This window comes from Pagrus pagrus (assembly GCF_965226575.1).
Source record: "Pagrus pagrus genome assembly, chromosome: 14".
In the NCBI taxonomy this organism is placed as follows: Eukaryota; Metazoa; Chordata; class Actinopteri; order Spariformes; family Sparidae; genus Pagrus; species Pagrus pagrus.
This window is the reverse complement of record NC_140198.1, coordinates 9,189,304-9,197,970: the sequence shown is the minus strand read 5'-3', so window position 1 is coordinate 9,197,970 and position 8,667 is coordinate 9,189,304. Positions and strand designations below refer to the sequence as shown.

Genomic DNA, 8,667 nt, shown 5'->3' with positions numbered 1-8,667 from the left:
AGCTGTTCCGCCTTAATTCATCCGGCTCCAAAGAGGGACAATGAAGGAGTTAAGCGCTCCTTTGTTCCAGTGTAACTGTTGTTTCGTTACATTGACATGTAGGAAGTAAAGCTCATGACCCTACATCATTAGGCATTATTTATTGTGATGTACTACTTATTTGTACTTTTGATCCTTACATACGCTACATTTATACTTCACCTCTCTCAAAGTATTATTTTATAATATCTTGACTTCACTCAGGTTTCATGTTTGGGTAGTTTTACAAGCATTTCATCTCAGTTCAGACACTGACAGAGGAATCACTCACAATTCTGGGACCGACCGGTAGATGGCACTACCTCTCACTTAATTTGTACTGCGCCACCCATTTAGAAAAAATGCAACTTGGAAAGGGAATGTTGACAATTTGAAAAAAAATGTTGCAGATAATCGTTTGGAGCCAGTGATGTTTGTCCAGTTTAATGCAATAAACTTGTTCTTGGAAACATGTTGCAATGAACAATGAGGGGAAGATGAGACCAAAAAGTCCATAGAAGTATAGTCACATGTTATTGTGTGCTCGAGCTTTAAAACAACTAGAAATTAATGAGACTCAATGCAAAAACAAGCTATACGTATTATTAACATGACTGAATATTATGCTCACTATAAGTATTATGTTGGATTCTGAAAGTTATTTATTAAACATATCAGTTTTAAAGGTTGTAAAGACTTTCATAAAAAGTAAAAGGCTAAATTACATCACTTGAGGTTTTTAGTTCTGTATCTACCACTGATCTAAAACTTTATTTCAGTGTTTATATATTTATTTATTCCTTTAAAATAAACACACAAAACACACACACACATTGTTGGCTATTCGTTTCCTTTAAAGGTGCACTATTACGTAGTTTTAGGAAGAAATTTTAATCAGAAGAGAAAGATCTTCATTGACTGACGTTTTAATGTCTTAACAAACTGAATAAACAAACTGACCTTAAAAGATATCACAATCTCTTACTGTTGTACTTTGTTTATATTTGGCGGACCCCGCCACCTTTTCTATATAAATCTGAGAACAGCTTGTTTATTCAATAATGGAAAAGATTTTGTTATTTGTGTTATTCCCTCATTAATATTTTGAATCTCTTCTCCAAACCTACATGGTGCCCCTTTAAATACAAGACTAACCAATTGTGCGTGGATACCGAAATATAAATAAATGAGCTAAAATATAGACCTAACTAAATTAAAGCGCATAATAACCATGTGGTACTATTTATGCCTAAACAAACTAAATAAACTGAATAAACAAACAGCACAGTTTCATACTGTTTTACTTTGTTTATATGTGGCGGACCCCGCCACCTTTCTTATTTTTCCCTCTGACAACAGCTTGTTTATTCAGTTGTGGAAAAAATAAACATCTCTGAGGTTGTAATATTACCTTATTCATATCGTAAATATGAAAATTCTGATTTTGAATCTTTTCTCCAAAACCACATAGTGCCCCTTTAATGTTGTTCCTGTGCTCTGGCGCGCTGTGTGCTGGTGGACTGCGGCGGCACCGACTGACTGGAGCGTGGAGCTGGAAACCAGTGAGCTCATTCTGGCTGCACGGAGAGGAGGGCGGGGCTCCCAGCATCATCACCACCGGCCATCACTGCTTCATTGTACGGGGCTGCTGCTGATGCTGAGCTCATAGCCGAGGGGAGAGATTTCTTTCCGGAGAAAAAACAAGAGGAGAAAAAAAAAAAAAAGGAGCATGTCATGGACACGGTTTCGCACAGATTAGGACTCCGCGCACGATGAGGATCGATTACGAGGTAAGGCGACGGAAGCTGTGTGTGAATGCTGCTTCTGCTGGTGGTGGTAGTGGTGATGGTGGTGGTGGGGTTTAACATCGTCTGACTGGGAGTTACTGGGACTAGCGGGCCTGGTGGTTGGAGTCAGGTTGATCATCTCAGCAGCAGCAGCAGCAGCAGCAGCGAGATTACATATCGGGCTCGTTAGACGAAGCAGAAAGGTAACATCTGAGACATGCATGCCGCCATCGTGCACGATAACGCGAAGATCGTGTAATGTGAGCGTGTAGCGTTGGTGTAAGCCTGCATGTCGGAAGTGGCAAGAGCTCGGCCTACACTGGCAAGATGACGAGGATGGAGCATGTTACCACACAGGGCCATCTTACAGACACACGACGGATGCACCGAGCATCACCATCCTCTCTCTCTCTCTGTGTGTGTGTGTGTGTGTGTGTGTGTGTGTGTGTCTGGTAGGTTTGTTGTACTTGTTGTGCAGTGAAGCTTCCAGCTGTTGGGTGCTCGTGCCTCAGGTACCAGCCAGATGCGCATCGCCTTCTACAGATAATTACGCTCGGATGGTTTGCTGTATGTGCATTTTTCTGCTTGACAGGCCGTCACACATTACCGGACATGTCATGAAAGGATGCTGCAGTGATGTTGCAAAAGGATGCTACAGTCCAGAGTGGGCAGGCAGGCAGGCAGGCAGGCAGGGCCTCCAGACTGAGGCAAGAGAGAGGAGGTCTGGAGCCTGCAGCTGCCTCAGGGTGTCACACTGGCCTGGTTTATAGCACACATCACCCCTGCTGGGAGGACATTTGTCACACTATTGTTTGTAAGGGTCAGCACAGATGTAGGGTAGAGACCTGCCCACAAGTTAATAGTTTATGGATTTGGATTGCAAAAAAAAAGGAGAGCTGTTCGATTATCGCACACACTGATGGAGCGAGATGAGGCTGAGGGATCAGACGCTGTGAGCTCGGTACTGTCAGGCAGCATGATTCATACGTATGATGTTTCTGTCGGAGCTGTCGTGTTAATAATGCTCTGTGAGTTCTCACATTTCGGTGGCATTAATATTTAAGTGATGCTCAGAGGCATTTGAGCAAAGGTGACGGTGTAATATTAAAGGAAAGGTTTCACCCTAAAAAATGAAAATTCAGTAGTTGTCTACTCACCCCCGAACCGAGGGAAAGTCAGGCGAGTCCACAAAACATTTCTGGAGCTTCACAGTAAAACAGAGATGGGAAAAAAACAGCTGAAAGAAACATAAAATGGCTCCATACAGCTCGTCTGGCATAATCCAAGCCTTGGAGAGCCCCAAGAGCCTGAATTGTTTTGAAAAGACACTTTTACGCCCCTTTTTTAAGTCGAAATCTTCCCAGTCGCTGCTAAACTAAAAGCGTTAGCATGCATACCATCTGAAGTGGGTGCACAAGCTCAACAACGCTTCAAGGGTGTAAAAAACATCTGTTCGAATCAATTTGGTCTCTCAGATCCAGCAGAAATCTTCCCTGTAGTTGCTAAGCTAAAAGCGTTAGCTACGGGGTATGTACCAAGCGACGAGGTGTAAATAACATCTTTTCAAATCAGTCTGGGATCGCGGGCCTTCAGGAGACTTGGATCACGCCACATGAGTCCCCATCTACTTGAGTTGTTTAGGAGAATGCTGCAACGCTGTGTTGCTGTGAAGCTCCAGAAATGTTTTGTTGACTTCACCCGACTTTCTATCGGCATTGGGGTGAGAAGATAATGACTGAATCTTCATTTTTTGGGGAACTTTTCCTTTAATTTCTGGATCTACCCGCCATCAAGTCTTGTTGCATCACTGGACACTGTCATATTATTTAGATATATTCCCCTCCATGTGTTACTGTTCATCTGCAATCAGCGGACAATCACATCCCTGTAATTAGTTGTTACATTAGTTTGGATAGAAGCAGTCGTGGAAAGAGTACTGAAAATCTGTAGTTACATTACTAAAATACTACTCAATTACAAGTAAAACTACTGGTATTAAAATAATACTAAAGTAAAAGTACAGTATGGTTCTTGAACACTACTCAGAGCATTAGGTCCTTTTAACCACTGATGTTTGAAGCATTATCAACAGCAGACATTCAATCAAAGGGGTTTCTGTTTCTCCCAGCTCCTGCTCTGTTCTGCTCAGTGGTCACGATCACCTCTCCAAACCTTTACTGCTGCAGAGTGTTTTTATTTTTCTGTCTGTATGTCCGGGTTGTCATTGGCCCATTTGGGGTCAGATAGCCTCATTGGCTACGATGAAATGCAGATGAAAGGTTAAGATGTTAATTCAAAATAAATCATAAAAAAACATACAAATGTTTCTTACTATTATCAGATAGTTTATCGGTATCGGCCATGAGAGTCAGGTAACTATCAGTCAACGTATTGGCTGAAAAAGATCCATATCATCCCTAAAAAGTACCTAAGTAGATTACATGTTGTAGTGCATACTTAAGTACGAGTCAAAATACACCAATTGAGCCTTTAATATATTTATTGTCTGACGACGATAACTGACTTTCAAAGACACGATGTCAATTCATAATTCAGGTCCATGGAGCAGGAAGCCTGTTCATACACTCTGTCGTTATTTTGACTTGAGGCAGATGGATTAGAAGTCATTTTTGGACCGAACTTAGCTGCAGTCAAAACATAATCCACAAACGAGCAGGAGAGTGCTGCTTGACTTCAGCCGACGCGATGACACTTCAACCCAACTTATGTCACAACCAGATCCCAGACTGATTAAAGTAAAGTCGCTCACTGACATCAGGGCACTGCTGGCATCAGTCTGACTAACTTTTGCTGACTCGGTTGCATAAACGCAAAGTCTCAATCAGAACGTCGCAGTAGTTTATCAGTGTGATCCCACAAACCTTATACAGTGAGTTTTTGTTATTACATATTACGTAAATCGTTGAGTCACATTCGAACCGTGGATCAGACAGTTTGGATGCACTTCGCTGCAGTATGTTCAGCATTAATAGCGCTCTGTTCATGATATTTTGACCTGAGGCAGATGGATTAAAAGTCATTTTTGGGCGAAACTAAAAAGCAGAATAATCCACAAACGAGCAGGAGAGTGCTGCTTGACTCCCCTCGATGTGACGGCACTTTGAACCCGGGACTGATGAAACTTAAGTTGACATTAGAGCTGGCATCAGTCTGACTAACTTTAGCTGACTCTGTTGCGCATCCTCGAGTAGCAAATAATAATAATCGAAATGTACGATTCTGTGGACAGCGGTTCGCTTCTTACCGGGATGCCTCACCATGATTACTTATTCTTCACATGTCTGTTTGAGATAACAGATCAACACATTTAAAAAGCACCACCTTCTGACAAATCATTTCTGGTGAATGGCATCATCATTCATAGGTGATCCCATGAATCCAGCGTGGATCGTGATAGGCGTGCTCCTTCAATTTCCTTTTCTTGTTGCCTGCAAGCGATGTCAGAGCCTTCTCATTGTGACTTTTCATACTAATATCATCTTACTACACAGGCTGATTGAAGTACCAAAGCCTTCGGGATAAGATATGAAAGTATCACTTTGAATTATGCTTTTATATAAATTTTTAATTTGCTCCCAAGTCCGCTGAAAGAATAAGAATAAAACTGTCACACAAGCCAACCAAGCAATATATTTATTTAATGGAAGGCACAAATGTAATTATCGTCAGATGTACTCGTGCCCAAATGACGGGGCTGTGATAATTTAAGCCTATTAATTTAGGCATTCACACAATGTCAGCTGTCCTTCCTGCTTTTGGCAGCTGTAACTGTGTTGCTTTTAGTCTGGGTTGTGTGTTTTATCTGCTTCTGTTCGTCTAATAGTTTGCTCTTCATAAATAAAATATATATTTCTGCTGCCAGTAAATTTGTCCGTGTTTGTGATTGGTAAGACGCTGCAAACGCCTCCCCTTTTTATGTGATATATTACCTTCTGGCTAGATGTGGAAAACCTTGTTCTACAGGCCTTATGACTGGTATTATGGAAAGTGCTGATTCCTTCGCATTTCTTATTACTGTATCTGTTAATGTTATTATATTGCACATTTTTGATAAAAGGTTAGTGTATTTTTTTTGTTTTGTCATGTAGGAGCCTCCGTATATCTGACTTGCGATGACTGAAGGATGAAATGAAATGATTAGATGTTGGTGGTCAAAGGTCACTGTGGCTTTAAAAACCCACATTTTTGACCATAACTGCAGAAATACTGAATACCTGATACTCAGTTGGTGACACAGATTTTTGGTGCCCAGCATGACACTGTGGTGATTGCATAGATCTTCTGTGAAGCATCCATGTTTAAGAAGTTGTAGCATCTTTGTGTTTGATCAAAATCAGGCTTACTGGACAAGAATGTGAACACACAGAAGGAAGTTGACTCTTTATTTATATATCTCTGTATAGTAGATCAAAAATTTGCCTGAAGGGGCTGACAGAACGACATCAGTCAGAATTCAGTCGTCCACCAAAAGCTCATTAGTTTTGCTGATATTGAGCTTCAGGTTATTGAAGCTCTCCATCACAGTACTCCTATGATCTATGATGTACTCCTCTGTAAAAATAGCGTCTAAGTAGAAAAGTATGTTTCTCATCGGAAATTATTCACATATACCCGTCAGTATAGTAATAACTTCCATTTTGCTAAAAATGAATTAAAAAAATACAGTCATTCACTTTGATTAAATTCCTTCAAAGTCTTTTCTGCAAATATTACGAGTCTGGACAGACATGAATATAAACTGCAACTCGACTGGTGGAGGCATAAAACTACAAGGGGGTAATTCTAGTTATGTAATAGATCAAAAGCATCAATCATAACCAGATTACATATTCAGAGATGCTTTGCCTCTGGGCTTTTCTCTCAACATTTTGCCATTTGACCGGATAGAATCCAACCCTCACTTTCCTAAAATTGTTCTACGGCCATATCTGCTGCCATCAAAACGACTTCAAATGAATGAAAGTCTTTGATAAACATATAAAATACACTTCACGACGACTCAGTACAGACTCATAACTCAATACTGAGGGTTTGTGTAGTTGCTTCCTCCATTTTTTACCAGTAGCTGTGCTTGTTCTTCATCCCACTTCTCAAGTCTGACCTAAATTTTATCTACTGCTTCATTACAGCGCTACAGTGTCTTGCCTGGCTGGCTGCTATCCTCACACCGTTCTAGAGGGCTTATGGAGAATCCAAATATGATCCCGAAAAGCATCCGAAGCTGATCTTATTCTTTAATCCTAACCCTAACCCAAGGCAAAATATGGCTTGCACAGCAGTTTGACTGGGTAATGGATGACAGATGGTATGTCCTGATATAGAGAATGTTGGCTCTACGTTGAAAGATTTATTTTGGGAAATGAAAGACTGCATAACTCAGTAGCCCTTTGTTTGTGAGCAGAAAGGAAATCACCCACTTCTGTCTAATCTCAGCCTTTACATGCTCCCAATTGAAAATTAAATGCCCATTTCTGAATGTTAATAGCTTAATATAGATGCAAATTTCCCCTATGCACCCCATGAGCAAAATTTGGCAAAAACTGATGCAAAATATTCCTAAAGGCAGCATGAAAAAGATGTGAAGTCTTTCCCAGAAGAGCAGAAATGTGTGTCCTTAAATCCAATAAACCATGAAACATTTCCAGGCACCGAGCACCATCAGACTGAAGCAGACAGGCAGCAGCAGGGCACGCTTGCTCTTTCTGTTCGCATCCTGTGAGACTCTGGCTGGAAAATCCAGCGCTATCACCCAAAATTGATGTCTGAGGAGTCAAAAGTGGGTCATGGTGCCAGTGTGCTTCATGTGAAAGGCGAAGCAGCAGTCAAGCAACCCATCAGAGAAATGTAAAATATTTCTTCTCAGAAAGAGACTAAAACAAAAGGAAAAGAGAAAGTGAATATTCGACTTCCATTTTTAAAGAGGCCACAAACACGAGTCTCAATAAATACTAACGTTTCAGTGTTTCGCGTTAGCAGAAACAACTTAGGTTTGCAGACTATTGATTTCAATGAAGAATAAACCCTCTGTATCCTAATGCTGCCCGGCACAAAATGGCAGACAAATTTAGCGGCTAGCTCGTGAACATGTTGGAGCATTTAGCTGCTAATATTTCTCGGGGGAGATGGTTAAAGGAAAAGTTCTCCCAAAAATGAAAATGTAGTCATTATCTACTCACCCTCATGCCAATAGAAAGTCAGGTAAAGTTTTCGTAGTCCACTAAAGAACAACTGAAAAGAACATAAAATGGCTTCATACAGCTTTGTGTATTCTTCTGAAGCCCTCAGATTATAAATTGATTTGTAAAGATAATATTTACACTCTCTTTCAGCCATAATCTCCACTGTAGCTGCTAAGCTAAAAGCGCTAGCATGTGCCCCTGTCTGGAGTGGGTGCACAAGCTCGTCACACATCGAGGACGGAAATAACGTCTTTGCAAATCAGTTTGGTAGATCTGAATTTTCTTTTTTCACGTTTACTTTTGCACAAAATAGATCCTTAAAAACAAAGGATTTTTGCAGTAAAATGACATCAAATCAGTGCTAATGTTGCTACATGTCTGGTTGATGTAGGCTAAGTAGGCAACGGTTTGCTAACGTATTTGCTGTTAACAAGTTTATAAGATGCTAATATGTCAGCCTTGTTAACTGTGTTAAGAATTAGCACCAAAGGAAAACTAAACAATGACTAAAGCTTCAAACAATCACCTTAATTCAACAAAGCATGTTTCTTTGATTCATTTGACCAACTGTTCTGCTGAGCGTTCGCTAAGTGGTGCTTGGTGAGCTAGCAGCTGAATGGATAAATCCTTGTTGTTGGACTGTTTTTATTTGATTTTTTAAA

General features: G+C 40.5%; 1 protein-coding gene across 1 annotated transcript in view; it reads left to right on the top strand.

The window, feature by feature from the left end:
- The first annotated feature begins 1,603 nt into the window (after positions 1 to 1,603).
- jakmip2 (janus kinase and microtubule interacting protein 2) overlaps positions 1,604 to 8,667 on the top strand; it is a 30,979-nt gene continuing 23,915 nt past the window's right edge. Inside the window, exon 1 of the mRNA XM_084372911.1 lies at positions 1,604 to 1,808. The gene's annotated coding sequence lies outside the window, so the exon portion shown is untranslated. The remainder of the gene's footprint in view (positions 1,809 to 8,667) is intronic.